Source organism: Anabrus simplex, chromosome 8 (assembly GCF_040414725.1).
Source record: "Anabrus simplex isolate iqAnaSimp1 chromosome 8, ASM4041472v1, whole genome shotgun sequence".
NCBI lineage: Eukaryota > Metazoa > Arthropoda > Insecta > Orthoptera > Tettigoniidae > Anabrus > Anabrus simplex.
Genome location: NC_090272.1, coordinates 41,703,935 through 41,722,391, shown reverse-complemented (window position 1 = coordinate 41,722,391; position 18,457 = coordinate 41,703,935). Strand labels below are relative to the sequence as shown.

The 18,457-nt window shown below is 45.4% G+C and overlaps 5 non-coding genes across 5 annotated transcripts; all 5 read right to left on the bottom strand.

The window, feature by feature from the left end:
- Positions 1 to 2,125: 2,125 nt before the first annotated feature.
- On the bottom strand, positions 2,126 to 2,197 carry TRNAC-GCA (transfer RNA cysteine (anticodon GCA)). Its single transcript has one exon. It is a non-coding gene; the product is annotated as a tRNA-Cys (tRNA).
- Positions 2,198 to 5,521: 3,324 nt separating this feature from the next.
- Positions 5,522 to 5,593, bottom strand: TRNAC-GCA (transfer RNA cysteine (anticodon GCA)). Its single transcript has one exon. It is a non-coding gene; the product is annotated as a tRNA-Cys (tRNA).
- Positions 5,594 to 9,333: 3,740 nt separating this feature from the next.
- On the bottom strand, positions 9,334 to 9,411 carry TRNAC-GCA (transfer RNA cysteine (anticodon GCA)). The gene has a single exon. It is a non-coding gene; the product is annotated as a tRNA-Cys (tRNA).
- A 937-nt stretch (positions 9,412 to 10,348) lies between these two features.
- Positions 10,349 to 10,424, bottom strand: TRNAC-GCA (transfer RNA cysteine (anticodon GCA)). Its single transcript has one exon. It is a non-coding gene; the product is annotated as a tRNA-Cys (tRNA).
- Positions 10,425 to 11,402: 978 nt separating this feature from the next.
- On the bottom strand, positions 11,403 to 11,474 carry TRNAC-ACA (transfer RNA cysteine (anticodon ACA)). Its single transcript has one exon. It is a non-coding gene; the product is annotated as a tRNA-Cys (tRNA).
- Between the last annotated feature and the right edge of the window lie 6,983 nt (positions 11,475 to 18,457).

Here is an 18,457-nt window from a genome sequence, read left to right as displayed (position 1 = left end):
GAAAATAAAACATCAGGTTATGTTACTGGCCCATAATACAAAATTGAATGGAAGCGAAGCTTGCACTCCTAACACGCTTTTAAAACCTACTTGGCGCTAGGCCGCTTACGCAAGGGCTAATCCCATACTAAGGATGTGACACGTATAAGAAAACTTTATTATATTAAGAAGAGAAGGACAACGGTTATGAAAACGTGGTCACCTCAAAACAATATGAGTGGGAGCTCGAGAGGGTTAGGCACTCTCTATCCCAATTTGTAGTTAAAGGGACGGAATTTTCACCATTTTTTTTACATTTTAAGGGTAGGTTACATGAGAAACGTTTCGAACCTGCCCCGAGGGTTAAACTGCTGAGCTAGCAAGAAATAAAGTTATTAAACGGCCATTACGTTGTTGATGAACTGCTGCCCGAAGAAAGAGGCGCTACCCACCCCCTGCTACATAATCACACACTACGCAAGATGTCGATGAAGTGGCCAGGAGACCAGAAAATCAGCAGTTTTTATACCCTCGCGGAAAATTCGAGACGTTTCATGAATGATTACAACCCGCCCACAAAATTTTATTATTATAACAGCAAAATCTAATACGCAAGACGAGGAAGAAACACCTTATTGGTGGAAAATTAATTACAGAAATTCCTGTATGCTACATTCAAAACCGGCGGAGAGAAAGGATTATATTGCCAACCTACAACTGACAGAGCAAAATTTAGTTAAGACAAAACTTATGAATACAAAATTTCTTCAAGAAAGTACATTCCTTTATACCAGAGTGCGTCATCATAGTTTTGGTAGAGGCATCTGTTAGAGAATGTCCAAATTTCTTGATACGGAGCAAACAAACACAAATCGAAATAGACACAGTTCAGATCACTTCCAAGTTGCTAAATAGTAACATCCTCCGAGAAACCGTTGAGTTAATACAGTTTGTTAAAGTTCAGGCTTTCTCCTGTAGAGGAGTTTCAATTGGCGCAATATTTGAATTAGCGGCGTGGAGGTGTACCTCCCGGTATTGACAACAAAACGGCATTTGCCTGGAGGAGAAGCAGAAAACCACGGAAAGTCTTGAGCAGCATGCATGTTTTTGTTATGTTTTCACGCATTTTGGGAGCGATAACCAAAGAAGTACATTTTAGTGGGCACCGGGTTTGAACCGGGGACCTCTCGATCTGCAGTCGAATGATCTACCACTGAGCTATACCAGCACTGATCTCGCCTCTCCGCACAGAAATTATTAAACTGGTTCCCTTGGCGACATTTTCCCACTTGGTGCGCGAGGTCTATTGGACCTCCGTCAGGCGGTGGAATGAAAGTGGGCAAAACGTTCAATAATTATGTGTTTTGGTGAACGTGGCGGGCAGCGTGCATACATTACCTACCTTTTCACGAACCTTGATAGATATAAGCAAAGGAAAAATATTAGGGGGCACCCGGGTTAGAACCGGGCACCTCTAGATCTGTAGACGAATGCTTTACCACTGCGCTTTCCAGCTTTCCTGCAGAAAATATTGAACATGCCTATTGGCTATTTTGTCCAAGAGATTCACTTGTACTGCGGTATTTTGTAGCTTTGTGATACTATGAAATAAATCCGCAAATTCTAGGCAGTTATTTCCAACATAAATGTTCTCTTCATCCAGTGTTATAGATGATAGCGCGTGTTCCTTCAGTTTCTCATTCCAAAATATTACTATTTTCACCAGGATGCAATTGAATACGAGTAGGGGTAAGGTATTACCTTGCTTTACTCCTTTTTCTTTTTCATCTTCTTGCTGTTCATCAGTATAACCTCCAGAGTTGGTTTTTTGTTCGGACTCAGCGACCCATCTCTCCTCCAATGGCTGTCGTGGAGCGTCAGACATCGGGTCAACGGATGACCATGGTGAGGATGACCAGGATCTCCCAAGCCTCACCTTCTATGCTGAACGGGCGGTGTCGGGGGACGAGAAAATTGGGAGGCATAGATAAGGAAGACGGAAGGATGCGGCCGTGGCCTTAAGTTAGATACTTGAATGGCATTTGCTTGGAGGAGAAGCAGAAATCCATGGATAGTCCTGAGCAGCATGCATGAGTTTGCTACGTTTTCACGCATTTTGAAAGCGATAACGAAGGAAGAAAATATTAGGGGGCACCCGGGTTTGAACCGGGGACCTCTCGATCTGCAGTCGAATGCTCTACCACTGAGCTATACCCCCAATCATTTCACCCCCCGCACAGAAATTATTAAACTGGTTCCCTTGGCTACTTTTTCCCAGTTTGTACGCGAGGTCTTTTGGACCTTCGTCAGGCGTTGGAATGAAAGTGGGCAAAACGTCCAACAATTATGTGTTATGGTGAAGGTGGCGGGCAGCGTGCATACTTTAACTACCTTTTCACACACTTTCAAAGACTTAACCAAAGAAAATGTATTAGGTGGCACCCGGGTTTGAACCAGGGACCTCTCGATCTGCAGTCTACTGCTCTATCACTGAGCTACACCCCCACAGTTTTCGCACTTTCCTACAGATTGTATAAAAGGTTTCTTGGGTACATTGTCCAAGAGATTGAGAGACAGACCATTACCTTGCCTTACATTTTCTCCTTCTCCTTCCTCTTCGCCTCCTTCATCCTCTTCTTCTTCTTCTCAAACTGTTTAGCCTCCAGAGTTATTTTTTCCCTCGGACTCATCGAGTGATCCCACCTCTTACTCCGGACCTGGAGGGTCAGACCTCGGATCAGGGGATAAAACTGGAGACGAGGAAGAGCACCTCGCCCAGGTGGCTTCACTTTCTGTGCTGTACCGGGGTTTTGTGGGGAATGGGAATATTGGATGGCTGAGATGGAATTGATCTCCCCTTCTCTACACAGATGACGTTCCGTGGCTGAGTGGACCCCGTCTCAGCCCTCGTACCACTTTTCAAATTTCGTGGGAGAGCCGGGAGCCTTACGCCGGCCTCCAGGAGTGGCAGCTAATCACACTAACCACTACACCACAGAGGCGGACACGGAATAACTACCACCATCCGCAAGTTCTAAACAGTTCTTTTTCAACACCAATATTCTCTTCTCCCAGTGTTATTGATGGTAGTTGGGTTCTTCCAGTTCCTCATTCAAAAATCTTACTCTTTTCTCAGGACCTTGCCTTACTTTTTGCTCTTCTTCTTCTTCTGTCCCTTCTTCTTCTTAGTCTATTTAGCCTCCAGTGATACTTTTTCCCTAGGACTCAGCGAGTGATCCCACATCTAACGCCCGACGTGGAGTGCCAGAATACGGGTCAAGGGAAAACATGGAGAGTGGGACCAATACCCCGCCCAATTGGCCTCACCCTCTACGCTGAACCGGAAACTTGTTGGGGGATGGGAATATTGGAATATATAGACAAGGACGAGGGAAGTATGCGGCCGTGTCCCAAAGTTAGATACACAAACAGCATTTGCCTGGAGGAGAAGTAGTAAACCACGGAATGTCTTGAGCAGCACACATATCTTGGCTATGTTTTCACTCATTTTGAAAGCGATAAGGAAAAAGAAAATGCTAGGGAGCAACCGGGTTTGAACCGGGAACCTCTCGATCTGCAGCCGAATGCTCTACCGCTGACCTATACCCCCACAGTGTTCGGTTCTTCCTACAGAAGTTACTGAACTAGAATTTTTGGCAGCATTGTCCAGGAGATTGAGAGATAAGCCATTATTTTGCCTTTAATCATATTCTTCTCCTTCTCAAACGGACTGGCCTGCAGGGTTGGATTTTCCCTCGGACTCATCGAGTGATCCCGCCTCTAACGCTCGACCTGGAGTGTCAGACTTCGGGTCAGGGGATATAATTGGAGAATAGGACCAGTACCTCGACCAATCGGTCTCACCCTCTATACTGACCCGCGACCTTTTTGGGGGATGGGAAGATTGAGGTCATAAACAAGGAAGAGGGAAGGATGCAGCCGTGGTCTTAAGTTAGATAATAAACCGGAAATTGTCTGGAGGACAAGGAGAAAACCACGGAAAGTCTTGAGCAGCATGCATATTTTTGCTATGTTTTCACGCATTTGTCCGCCTCTGTGGTGTAGTGGTTAGCGTGATTAGCTGCCACCCCCGGAGGTCCGGGTTCGATTCCCGGCTCTGCCACGAAATTTGAAAAGTGGTACGAGGGCTGGAACGGGGTCCACTCAGCCTCGGGAGGTCAACTGAGTAAAGGTGGGTTCGATTCCCACCTCAGCCATCCTCGAAGTGGTTTTCCGTGGTTTCCCACTTCACCTCCAGGCGAATGCCGGGATGAACCTAACTTAAGGCCACGGCCGCTTCCTTCCCTCTTCTTTGTCTATCCCTTCCAATCTTCCCATCCCCCTCCAAGGCCCCTGTTAACTATAGCAGGTGAGGCCGCCTGGGCGAGGTACTGGTCATACTCCCTAGTTGTATCTCCCGACCAAGAGTCTGAAGCTCCAGGACACTGCCCTTGAGGCGGTAGAGGTGCGTTCCTCGCTGAGTCCGAGGGAAAAGCCGAACCTGGAGGGTAAACAGATGATGATGATGATGATTTCATGCATTTTGGAAGCGGTAACTAACGAAGTAAATTTTACGGCGCACCAGGTTCGAACCAGGGACATCTCGATCTGTAGTCGAATGCTCTACCACTGAGTGATAACCCCACTGAATTATCCCCTCAATACAGAAATTATTAAACTGGTTCCCTTGGCTACTTTTTCCCAGTTGGTACGCGAGGTCTTTTGGACCTTCGTCATGCGTTATTTTGGTGAAGGTGGCGGGCAGCGTGCATCCTGTACCTACCTTTTCACGCAACTTGAAAGACATGAGCAAAGAAAAAATATTAGGGCGAACCAGGGTTTGAACCGAGAACCTCTAGATCTGAAGTCGAATGGCTTACCACTGCGCTATACACCCCGTGGGTTCCACCTTTCCTGCAGAAATTATTGAGCATGCCTATTGGCTATTTTGCCCAAGAGATTCACTTGTACTGCGGTATTTTGTAGCTTTTTGATAGTATGAAAAAAATCCGCAAATTCTAGGCAGTTTTTTCCAACATAAATGTTCTCTTCATCCAGTGTTATAGATGATAGAGCGTGTTCATTCAGTTTCTCACTCCAAAATCTTACTATTTTCACCAGGATGCAATTGAATAGGAGTAGGGGTAAGGTATTACCTTGCCTTACTCCTTTTTCTTTTTCATCTTCTTGCTGTTCATCAGTATAACCTCCAGAGTTGGTTTTTTGTTCGGACTCAGCGAGGCATCTCTCCTCCAATACCTGTCGTGGTGAGTCAGACATCGGGTCAAGGGATGAAATGGTGAGGATGACCAGGACCTCCCAAGGCGCCTCACCTTCTATGCTGAACGGGTGGTGTCGGGGGACGAGAAAATTGGGAGGCATAGATAAGTAAGACGGAAGGATGCGGCCGTGGCCTTAAGTTAGATACCAGAATGGCATTTGCCTGGAGCAGAAGCAGAAATCCACGGATAGTCCTGAGCAGCATGCATGCTTTTGCTACCTTTTCACGCTTTTTCAAAGATATAACCAAAGAAAAATTATTAGGGGGCACCCGGGTTTGAACCAGGGATCTCTCGATCTGCAGTCTAATGCTCGATCACTGAGCTATGCCCCCCACAGTCTTCGCGCTTTACTACAGATTTTATAAAAACTAGGTGTCTTGGCTACATTGTCCAAGAGATTGAGAGACAGACCATTACCTTGCTTACATTTTCTCCCTCTCGTTCCTCTTCTTCTTCTTCTTCTCCTTCTTCTTCTTCTTCTCAAACTGTTTAGCCTCTAGAGTTGTTTTTTCCCTCGGACTCATCGAGTGATCCCACCTCTAACTCCGGACCTGGAGGGTCAGACCTCGGATCAGGGGATAAATGTGGAGACGAGGAAGAGCACCTCGCCCAGGTGGCTTCACTGTCTGTGCTGTACCGGGGCCTTGTGGGGAATGGGAAGATTGGATGGCTGAGATGGAATTGATCTCCCCTTCTCTACACAGACGACGTTCCGTGGCTGAGTGGACCCCGTCTCAGCCCTCGTACCACTTTTCAAATTTCATGGGAGAGCCGGGAGTCTTACGCGGGTCTCCAGGAGTGGCAGCTAATCACACTAACCACTACACCACAGAGGCGGACACGGAATAACTACTACCATCAGCAAGTTCTAGACAGTTCTTTTTCAACACCAATATTCTCTTCCCCCAGTGTTATTGATGAAGGTTGGGTTCTTCCCGTGCCTCATTCCAAAATCTTACTCTTTTCTACAGGACGCAATTGAATAGGAGTAGAGGTATGGCATTACCTTGCCTTAATTTTCGCTCTTCTTCTTCTTAATCTATTTAGCCTCCAGTGATGCTTTTTCCCTAGGACTTAGCGAGAGATCCCACATCTAACGCCCGACTTGGAGTGTCAGACTACGGGTCAAGGGATAAACATGGAGAGTGGGACCAGTACCCCGCCCAATGGGCCTCACCCTCTCTGCTGAACCGGAGCCTTGTTGGGGGATGGGAATATTGGAATTTATAGACAAGGACGAAGGAAGTATGCAGCCGTGGTCTTAAGTTAGATAACAAAACGGCAATTCTCTGGAGGAGTAGGAGAAAACCACGGAAAGTCTTGAGCAGCATGCATATTTTTGCAATGTTTTCACGCATTTTGGAAGCGATAACTAAAAAAGTAAATTGTACGGCGCACTGGGTTTGAACCGGGGACCTCTCGATCTGCAGTCGAATTCTCTACCACTGAGCTAAACCCCCACATCTTTAGCTCTTTCCTACAGATTTTATAGAGACTACGTGTCTTGTCTACATTGTCCAAGAGATTGAGAGACAAACCATTAACTTGCCTTACATCTTCTCCTTCTCGTTCTTCTTCTTCTCAAAATGTTTAGTCTCCAGATTTGGCTTTTCCCTCGGACTCATCGAGTGATCCCACATCTAACGCCCGACCTGGAATGTCAGACTACGTGTCAAGTTATAAACATGGAGAGGGGGACCAGTACCTCGACCAATCGGCCTCACCCTCTATACTGACCCGGGGCCTTTTTGTAGGGTGGGTATATTGGAGGTTATAAACAAGGGAAGGATGCAGCCGTGGTCTTTAGACAACAAAACGGCATTTGTCTGGAGGAGAAGCAGAAAACCACGGAAAGTCTTGAGCAGCATGAATGTTTTTTCTATGTTTTCACGCATTTTGGGAGCGATAAACAAAGAAGTACATTTTAGTGGGCACCGGGACTGAACCGGATACCTCTCGATCTGCAGTCGAACGATCTACCACTGAGCTATACCCCCACTGATTTCGCTTCTCCGCACAGAAATTATTAAACTGGTTCTCTTTATTATTACTATTATTATTATTTTTTCACCAATTGTAGATACAATTTCTGGAAGGTGAATGGGGAAATGGCATAGCCCCACATACACGAAAGTACCCCCATCACCACTTAAAATTACAATATTCAAATATACAATTGCCTTCTACCATGTGTGCTTATATACAGTTACCGTATTTACAGGCATATTTGCATACTATTCACAAGACAGGGTCAACATTCAAGTAATTCGACACTCTCTCTCTCTCTCTCTCTCTCTCACACACACACACATCTAATTTAGCTAGGCCGTCTCACTCACACCCACATACAGTACAGTCTCACTCACTCGCGATCACATAAACTTTCATCCGTCCTCTCACTCATACTGCAAATTCACACAGTAGAAAAATTATATTATGTACGGAAGGTTTCGTTATATATACATCCTTTTTACCTCTTTACAGTATTGGCCGTACTAATGACAAATAGGCTGTCTTAACTGCTTTCTTCCTGGCTCCCAGTAGAGATCTACGGATGAATCCCAGGACTCTGTATGCTTTGCACCGTATTTCCTCTACATGCTTATTCCATTTTAAATTGCTGCAAATGTGAATGCCAAGCAATTTTATTGAGGTGCAGGGCATCAAGTTTTTACATTGTCCAAGAGATAGAGAGTTAAGCCATTACCTTGCCTTATATTTTCGCCTTCTTCTGCTCCCTCCGCTTCATCTTCTATTTGGTCTCCAATGTTGCTTTTTCCCTCGGACTCCTCGTGTGATCCCGCCCCTAACGCCCGACCTGGAGTGTCAGACTTCGTGTCAGGGGATAAAACTGGAGAATAGGACCAGTACCTCAACCAATTATCCTCGCCCTCTATGCTGAACCGGGGCCTAGTTGGGGGATCGGAATATTGGAAGTTTTAGACAATGAAGAGTAAAGGATGTGGCCGTGGCCTTATGTTAGGTACCAAAACGGCTTTTGCCTGTAAGAGAATTACAAAACCATGGAAAGTCTTGAGCAGCATGCATATTTCAGCTATGTTTTCACGCATTTTGAAAGCGATAACCAGAGAAGAAAATGTTAGGCGGTACCCGAGTTCGAACCGGTGACCTCTCGATCGGCTCTACCACTGAGCTATAACCCCCGTGGTTTCCCACTTTCCTGCAGAAATTGTTAAAATAGTCTTTTGGCTATTTTGTCCAAGAGATTCACTTGTACTGCTGCATTTTGCAGCTTTATGATAGTATGAAAAAATTCTGCAAATTCTAGGCAGTTATTTCCAACATAAATGTTCTCTTCATCCAGTGTTATAGATGATAGCGCGTGTTCATTCAGTTTCTCACTCCAAAATCTTAGTATTTTCACCAGGACGCAATTGAATAGGAGTAGAGGTAAGGTATTACCTTGCCTTATTTCTTTTTCTTTTTCATCTTCTTGCTGTTCATCTGTATAACCTCCAGAGTTGGTTTTTTGTTCGGCTCAGCGAGGCATCTCTCCTCCAATGCCTGTCGTTGAGCGTCAGACATCGGGTCAAGGGATGAAAATGGTGAGGATGACCAGGACCTCCCAAGGCGGCCTCAACCTTCTATGCTGAACGGGGGGTGTTGGGGGACGAGAAAATTGGGAGGCATAGATAAGGAAGACGGAAGGTTGCGTCCGTGGCCTTAAGTTTGATACCAGAACGGCATTTGCCTGGAGCAGAAGCAGAAATCCACGGATAGTCCTGAGCAGCATGCATCCTTTTGCGATAACCAAAGAAGAAAACGTCAAGGTGCACCCGGGTTTGAACCAGAGACCTCTCGAAATGCAGTCGAATGCTCTACCACTGAGCTATACCCCCACTGATTTCGCCTCTCCGCATAGAAATTATTAAACTGGTTCCCTTGGCTACCTTTTCCCAGTTGGTACGCGAGGTCTTTTGTACCTCCGTCAGGCGGTGGAATGAAAGTGGGCAAAACGTTCAACAATTGTGTGTTATGGTGAAGGTGGCGGGCAGTGGACATACTTTAGCTACCTTTTCACGCACTTTGAAGGATATAACCATAGAGAAAATATTAGGGGTCGCCCGGGTTTGAACCGGGGACTTCTCGATCTGCAGTCGAATGCTCTACCACTGAGCTATACCCCAACAATTCCCGATCTTTCCTACAAATTTTATAAAAACTAGGTGTGTTGGCTACATTGTCCAAGAGACTGAGAGACAAACCATTATCTTGCCTTACATTTTCTCCTTCTTCTTCGTCTTCTTCTCCTTCTTCTTCTTCTCTAACTGTTTAGCCTCCAGAGTTCTTTTTCCCTCGGACTCATTGAGTGATCCCACCTCTAACTCCGGACCTGGAGGGTCAGACTTCGTGTCAGGGGTTAAAACTGGAGAATAGGACCAGTACCTCAACAACTGGCCTCACACTCTATGCTGAACCGGTGCCTTTTTTGGGGATAGGAATATTTTAAGTTATAGACAAGGAAGATGGAATGATGCGGACGTGACCTAAAGTTAGATACCAATACGGCATTTGCCTGTAAGAGAAGTACAAAACCACGGAAAATCTTGAGCAGTTTTTTTCAACACCAATGTCCTCTTCTCCCCGTGTTATTGATGATAGCTTGTAATCTTTCAGATTCTCATTCCAAAATCTTACTCTTTTCTCTACAGGACGCAATTGAATAGGAGTAGACGTATGGCATTACCTTGCCTTCCTTTTTACTCTTCTTCTTCTTAATCTATTTGGCTTCCAGTGATGCTTTTTCCCTAGGACTCAGCCAGTGATCCCACATCTAACGCCCGACCTGGAGTGTCAGAATACGGGTCAAGGGATAAACATAGAGAGTGGGACCAGTACCCCGCCCAATTGGCCTTACCCTCTATGCTGAACCGGAGCCTTGTTGGGGGATGGGAATATTGGAATTTATAGACAAGGACGAGGGAAGGATGCGGCCGTGTCCTAAAGTTAGATACATAAACAGCATTTGCCTGGAGGAGAAGTAGTAAACTACGGAATGTCTTGAGCAGCACACATATCTTAGCTATGTTTTCCCTCATTTTGAAAGCGATAAGGAAAAAAGAAAATGTTACGGGGCACCCGGGTTTGAACCGGGGACCTCTCGATCTGCTGTCGAATGCTCTACCACTGAGCTATACCCCCACAGTGTTCGGTTCTTCCTACAGAAGTTACTAAACTAGATCTTTTGGCAGCATCCTTCCCTCGTTTTGAAAGCGATAAGGAAAAAAGAGAATGTTAGTGGGCACGCGGGTTTGAACCGGAGACCTCTCGATCTGCAGTCGAATGCTCTACCACTAAGCTATACCCCCACAGTCTTCGCTTCTTCCTACAGAAGTTACTAAACTAGAATTTTTGGCAGCATTGTCCAAGAGATTGAGAGATAAGCCATTAATTTGCCTCAAACGGACTGGCCTCCAGGGTTGGATTTTCCCTCGGACTCATCGAGTGATCCCGCCTCTAGCGCTCGACCTGGAGTGTCAGACTTCGGGTCAGGGGATATAAATGGAGAATAGGACCAGTACCTCGACCAATCGGCCTCACCCTCTATACTGACCCGGGGCCTTTTGGGGGGTTGGGAATATTGGAGGTTATAAACAAGGAAGTCCGCCTCTGTGGTGTAGTGGTTAGCGTGATTAGCTGCCACCCCCGGAGGCCTGGGTTCGATTCCCGGCTCTGCCACGAAATTTTAAAAGTGGTATGAGGGTTGGAACGAGGTCCACTCAGCCTCGGGAGGTCAACTGAGTAGAGGTGGGTTCGATTCCCACCTCAGCCATCCTGGAAGTTGTTTTCCGTGGTTTCCCACTTCATAAGGCCACGGCCACTTCCTTCCCTCTTCCTTGCTATCCCTTCCAATCTTCCCATCCCCCTACAAGGCCCATGTTCAGCATAGCAGGTGAACTGGCTGTAGAGGTGGGTTCCCTCGCTGTGTCCGAGGGAAAAACCGACCCTGGAGGGTAAACAGATGATGATGATGATGATGATAAACAAGGAAGAGGGAAGGATGCAGCCGTGGTCTTAAGTTAGAGGAGATGCAGAAAACCACGCAAAGTCTTGAGGAGCATGCATATTTTTGCTATGTTTTCACGCATTTTGGAAGCGATAACCAAGGAAGTAGATTTTAGGGGGCACCCGGGTTTGAACCAGGGACCTCTCGATCTGTAGTCGAATGCTCTACCGCTGAGCTATAACCCCACTGAATTCGCCTCTCCCTACAGAAATTATTAAACTGGTTCTCTTGGCAACTTTTTCGCAGTTGGTACGCGAGCTCTTTTGGACGTCCGTCAGGCGTTGGAAAGGTGTCGTAAAACTTGCGCCGAGTAAATCTTGGTCCGTGTTAAAATCAGTAAAACTTGCGCCGTGTTCATTAATCATTCCAGGATCTCATTAAGCGAGAGGTCTTGTTGTCTGGTAATTCCACAGGGAAGTTTCGTGTTTCAGAATGTTACAGTGTCCACTGCCTACTTACCCCTTATCAGTGTTTTCCTGCCACTTTCTATACTTGGTTTGTTAAATAATGTCAAATCATTCAAGTAATACTTAAGCGGCTGTTTTAAATTCAACGGAGATCGTCTCAATAAAGATATCATGAAACAACGATGGTCGAATGAAGGCTGGCGTTCAAAATATTATTTCTGGTTTCTTCATCTTTATATCGGCATCACTGTTTGACACAATTTGTTAATCTTTTACACCCAGGGGAATGCGACAGGCCTCGCCAGGGCACACAATTTCCTTCCTTTGGCAGTAGCTATGGTTCATTCTTGACCCCTATCACTTCATATGGGGTGCATGTCGGGGGAACGTAGGGTGAGACAGTTTTTTGTTTTCGTTACCGAGCTCGATAGCTGCAGTCGCTTAAGTGCGGCCAGTATCGAGTTATCGGGAGGTAGTGGGTTCGTACCCCACTGTCGGCAGCCCTGAAGATGGCTTTCCGTGGTTTCCCATTTTCACACCAGGAAAATGCTGGGGTTGTACCTTAATAAAGGCCACGGCCTTTCCTATCTCATCGTCGCCATAAGACATAATTGTGTCGGTGCGACGTAAAGCAAATAGCACGTCAGACCTCGCATTCGCCAGCATTTTCTTCTTTTAGTGGTATTTCATCCTTCATTCATTCTATTCCTGACCCTGTCACTTAGCTACAAACAGGCTGTGAATATTCTTCATAATACTGAAAGGCTGATTCCATGTTTCCACACTTGGTTCGTAAATAAAGTCAAACTACGTAGTTATACACATTTCACCCACTGATGTAAATACGATGCAGGTCTTCTAAATGTGCAAGAAACCAACATTGATAGAGTGAATAACATTTTATATCATCATCATCATCATCATCATCATCATCCCTCGGACTCAGGGAGGGATACCACCTCTACCGCCTCAAGGGCAGTGTCCTGGAGCTTCAGACTCTTGGTCGGGGGATACAACTGGGGAGAATGACCAGTACCTCGCCCAGGTGGCCTCACCTGCTATGCTGAACAGGGGCCTTGTGGAGGGATGGGAAGATTGGAAGGGAGAGGCAAGGAAGAGGGAAGGAAGCAGCTGTGGCCTTAAGTTAGGTACCATCCCGGCATTCGCCTGGAGGAGAAGTGGGAAACCACGGAAAACCACTTCCAGGATGGCTGAGGTGGGAATTGAACCCACCTCTACTCAGTTGACCTCCCGATGCTGAGTGGACCCCGTTGCAGCCCTCGTACCACTTTTCAAATTTCGTGGCAGAGCCGAGAATCGAACCCGGGCCTCCGGGGGTGGCAGCTAATCACGCTAACCACTACACCACAGAGGCGGACAACATTTTATATTAATTTCAAAATCTCAGTACTACAGATATTCACACCATTCCTGGACCTGGAAATAACCCCCTGCGGTGCAGCGCAGATAGCAGTTGGTTAAGACAACTGTCAAACCACTTCTACTCCCGGCGGGGAATCTCCACGGCGCAAATTTTACTTGGCGCAACTTTTACAGAACCGTCGGAATGAAGGTGGGGCAATACGTTCAATCATTATGTGCTATGGTGAAGCTCGCGAGCACCATGCATACTTCAGCTACGTTTTCACGCACGTTGAAAGAAATATGGAAAGAAAAAAATGTTAGGGTGCACTCGGGTTTGAACAGCGCATCTCTCGTCTCGCAGTCGAACGCACTACCACTGAGCTATACCCCAACTACTTGCGCTGCTCCCTACATAAATTATTAAAGTGGTTATCTTGACTACTTTTTCCAGAGATTGACTTGTATTGCTGCATTTTGCAGCTTTATGAAAGTATGGAAAAATTATCCGCAAATTCTAGATAGGTTTTTCAACACCAATTTTATTTTCTCCCAGAGTTGGTGATGATAGCTTGTGTTCTTTCAGAATCTCATTCCAAAATCTTACCTTTTTTTCTAGGGCGCAATTGAATAGGAGTGGAGGTAAGGCATTACCTTGCCTTACTTCTTCTTAATCAGCTCAGCCTCCAAGTTGGTTTCTCCCTCGGACTCATCGAGTGAACCCAGCTGTAACACCTGACATGGAGTGTCAGACTTCGAGTCAGGGGATAAACCTGGAAAGGGGACTAGTACCTAACCCCGGTGGCCTCCCTTCTTATGCTGAACAGGGGTCGTGTGTGTGTGGGGGGGGGGATGGGAAGATTGGGAGGCATAGGCAAGGAAGAGGGAAGGATGCGACCGTGGCCTTCAGTTAGATACCAACCTAGCATTTACCTGGTGGAGAAGTATAAAACCACGGAAGCTCGCGAGCAGCGTGCAAACTTCAGGTGTTTTTTCACGCTTTTTGAAAGGGATAACCAAAGGAAAAGTATTACGGGGCACCCGAGTTTGAACCGGGGACCTGCCGATCTGCAGTCGAATGCTCTACCACTGAGCTATACCCACCGTGGTTTCCCTTTTTCCTGCAGAAATTATTAAACTGGTCTTTTGGCTATTTTGTCCAAGATATTCACTTGTACTGCAGCATTTTTCAGCTTTATGATAGTGTGGAAAAATCATCCGCAAATTCTAGACGGTTTTTTTCAACACCAATGTTCTCTTCATCCAGTGTTATAGATGATAGCGCGTGTTCTTTCAGTTTCTCATTCCAAAATCTTACTATTTTCACCAGGACGCAATTGAATAGGAGTAATGGTAAGGTATTACCTTGCCTTACTTCTTCTTCTCTTCTTCTTCTTTTTCACCTTGTTCTTAATCTGTATAACCTCCAGAGTTGGTTTTTCCTTCGGACTCCGCGAGGGATTCCACCTCTAATGCCTGTCCTGGAGGGTCAGATATCGGGTCAGGGGATGTAAATGGAGAGGAGGACCTGGACCTCCCAGGTGTCCTCACCTTCTATGCTGAACAGGTTCCTTGTTGGGGGATGAGAAGATTGGGCGAGATAGACAAGGAAGAGGGGAGGAAGTTTGCGTGGCCTTAAGTTAGGCACCATCCCGGCATTTGCCTGGAGGGGAATGGGAATACCACGGAAAACCATTTTCACTATGACTGAGATGGGAATCGAATCCACCTCTACTTAGTTAACCTCCCCAGGCTGAGTGAACCCCCTTCGAGCCCTCGTACCACTTTTCAAATTTCGTGGCAGAGCCGCAAAATGAACCCGGGCGTCCGGGGCTCGCAGAAAATCAGTCCAACCACTGCAGTGCAGAGGTGGTTATTATTATTATTATTATTATTATTATTATTATTATTGTTACCGAGTTTTTGTGGTAGTTAAGCATGAAAGAAGGTGCTGGGTGGTGAATAGGTCTCAAGCTACTAAAGAGAAATTAAATTTTAAAATTTAACAAGGTTATATTTTCTTTTCAAAATTAGGTAACAACAAATAGAACAGGGACTTAGTAGCCGAAATACAACTTGAAATGTACAATTACAGGGATTAAAGAATTTGGGCTTCGAGCCCTGAAAACACAATTCTTGAGCAACTAGCTCAACTTTACGATATACCAATTTTAACAAAAGGGGCAGAAGACCCCACTCAAACCCTGGAGCCTTTGCTCCAAATTACACAGCAAAGCCTCCTCGAGGCATACAACTCTCAGTTTTAGAAAAGAGCCACTCGCTCTTAAAGTTAAGCCTCTCCCAGGCCACACCAAACTCAACTTTCAAGTTGTCCTCAAAGGACATATACACAGGGGTAAAATACCCAACCTACTGAGGTCTATTAGGTGAGAAAAGATTAATACATGACCTCTAAAATACAACTTGAGAGGAGGCGAACTTGCACTCCTAATACACTTTGCTTTTAAAACCTAATCTGGCTCTGGGCCACTAACGCAAGGGCTAATCCCATACTACAGAGGTGACTTAGAGAAGAACACTTTACATTACATAAACGAAGAAAAGTTTGAGAAAATAAGTTCACCTCAAAACAAATGTGAGTGGGAGCTCGAGAGGGTTAGCACTCTCTATCCCAATATGTAACTTTACAAGAAAAAGAAGAAAAGAGTAGTTACATTTTAGGAAAAGGTTACATGATGGAAAACGCTTCGAACCCGCCGCGAGAGTTAAACTGCCGACCTAGCAAGAAAAGAAGATATTAATAGGCCATTACCTGGTAGTAGATCGCTGCCGAGGAAAGAGGCGCTTCCCGCCTCCTGCTATGTACTTAATACACTGAAAGATGGAACAGAAGTGGCCCGGAGACCCCAAAATCAGCAGTTTATATCCTCTCGCGGAAGATTCTAGGCGTTAGGGGAAATAAAACACCCTCCCACAAAATCTTTATTGGTTCGGGAAAAGAAACCCCTACATAGAGGAAAAAGAAACACATTATTGGTGGAAAATTAATTAAAGAAATTCGGGATTGGCTAGATCCAAACTAAGGGGAAAAAGAGGGGTATACAGCCAACTTAAACAATAACAGAAAGAAATTTAACAAGAAACAAACTTTTGAAATAAAAATTTCTCCAACAAAATAGTTCTTTGATTTCGCACTAGGTTGCACTATTGTAATTCTTCAGTAGTGTCCTCTAGAAGAGAAAGTTCCCACTTCTTACTTCAAGCGAAACAAAAACACATCAAAAGTGACACAGTTCAAAAACTCAAAATTTTCCACGTGGTGACATCTTCTGAGAAAGTAGAGAATTAATAGAATAGATAAAGTTCAACCTTCCTCCAGAAGAGGAGTTTCAACTGGCGCAACTTTTAAATAAACAGAGTAGAGGTGTACCGCCCGGTACAGACCTCCCCCCCCAAAAGTTCCTCCAAGGGGTAACACAGAAGAACATAAGCTTTGTTTCCAAAATAAGGTCCAAGTTTTGATGTTGATATTAAGATTAATTGCGGAAGCATTTATAAGATTTTAGTAATTTGGTTGGTTGCAATTTCAAAATTTTGTTGTTGCCGGTGCAGTAAAGTTTTTATGTTTGTAGAATTTGTATTTCTGAAGGTAAACTTTTAATACTTAAAGGTGAAGAAAAATTTTGCAATGTCCACCAAATATTGTTGTTAAATTCCCAAATGTAATTATTGCTTATGGTGACTGTCCATGTAGTTGATGTAGATTGAGTCGGATGGCCAGACCGGCCGTTGCAGCTTGCGTCCAAGGGAGGCCGCTCGGACCCCTCAAGTACCCTGAGATACCGCTCGCCCGCACTATGAGGGGAGCAGAGGTGTTGAAGTACGCCGCGCCCGCGGTGAACAGATACAGGCTGCGGGCATGTAGCAGGTCGTGCGCCGCACATCAGCCTTGGCCGGGAGGAGAGCTCCGGCTCGCCGTGCACATGTCGTCCTCGCTGGAGAGGAGGGGGCCCATCCCCCTCCCCAGTCGCTGCACGGCGCTGCGCGGCTGCGGGGGCGCTGAAACATTAAAGCTAGGCGGCAGAATTGTGTTGGACAATTATTTTCTTTGAGGGTACAGGCTTGTAGAGAAAGTGAGGGGCCAGCGGCGTGCAGATATTCATGGTATTCATTAAGCCACTGTGTAGAGTGGAGCAGGAGACGGGAGCGTGGTAATGGCCGTGGCAAGAACAGGATGGCAGTTTAACGGGTCGGGGCAGGTTTTACATAAGGCTTACATCTAAAACCAAAATATTACAGAAGGGGCAGAATGCCTTAAAAGTGAAACTCAAAAAAAATATAACCTTCATATCCTTTCAAAATAATATGGAGCAAGTTAACACAGAAATTACACCGGTTTCACCTGGGACAGGTGAACTCTAAATATCCTCTCGGTGGCTGGATTACTTAGCAATAAGGTAACCGGCGTAAGAAAATCGAGAATGATACAAGGCCCATGAAATCTGGGGGCAAGCTTGCCCGCGGGAACAAAATTTTTGACCATAACCTGGTCACCTACCTTCAAAGTGGTGGGTCTCCGTCCACGATCATACCTTTCCCTAACCTTTTCATGAGACACTTTAAGATTAGCTTTAGCCTTCTTCCAAAGATCTTTAATGTTGTCCGGATCTATTGTCTCGGGCAGAATGTCATTCAGAGACCAGAGGTTAGAGAGCGGCGTGTTGGGAACAAACTTAAACATCAAAGAAGCTGGAGTAAATTTGTGAGATTCATGAACCGCCGAATTCAAAGCAAAAGCTAACCAATGCAGGGACGTGTCCCACCTAGAATGATCTTCATGATGATAGGCAATAAGTGCGGACCTGAGATTGCGGTTAACCCGTTCAGCCAGAGATGGTTGAGGGTAATAAGCAGATGTAGTTACATGAGAGATGGACAAGTCAAAACAGAATTTACGAAACAGATTTGATGTAAAAGCTTTAGCATTATCAGATACAATGTATTGGCACGGACCAAAAGAAGCAAAAATAGAATTTAGGCAAGTAATGGTGGACTGAGCGGTAGCCAGCTTAGTCGGAAATAACCAGGAAAATCTTGTAAAACCATCTACACACACAAAGATGAACTTGTTGGCATTACCCTTTGACTGGGGGAAGGGTCCCACATAATCGATATACAGGCGTTCCATGGGGCGCGACGCTTGATGAGAAGACAAAAGGCCTACTTTAGTGGACATGGTGGGTTTACTGATCAAACAAGATTTACAAGCTTTTACAAGTTCTCGAATTTCACCGTCCATACCTTTCCATATGAACATTTCACGAATCTTTTCACGAGTTTTAAAGATTCCAAGATGCCCCCCCAATGGGGTCTCATGATAGTATTTGAAGATCATAGGTACAAGAACCGCTGGAACAACAACTTTCATCAACTTATCA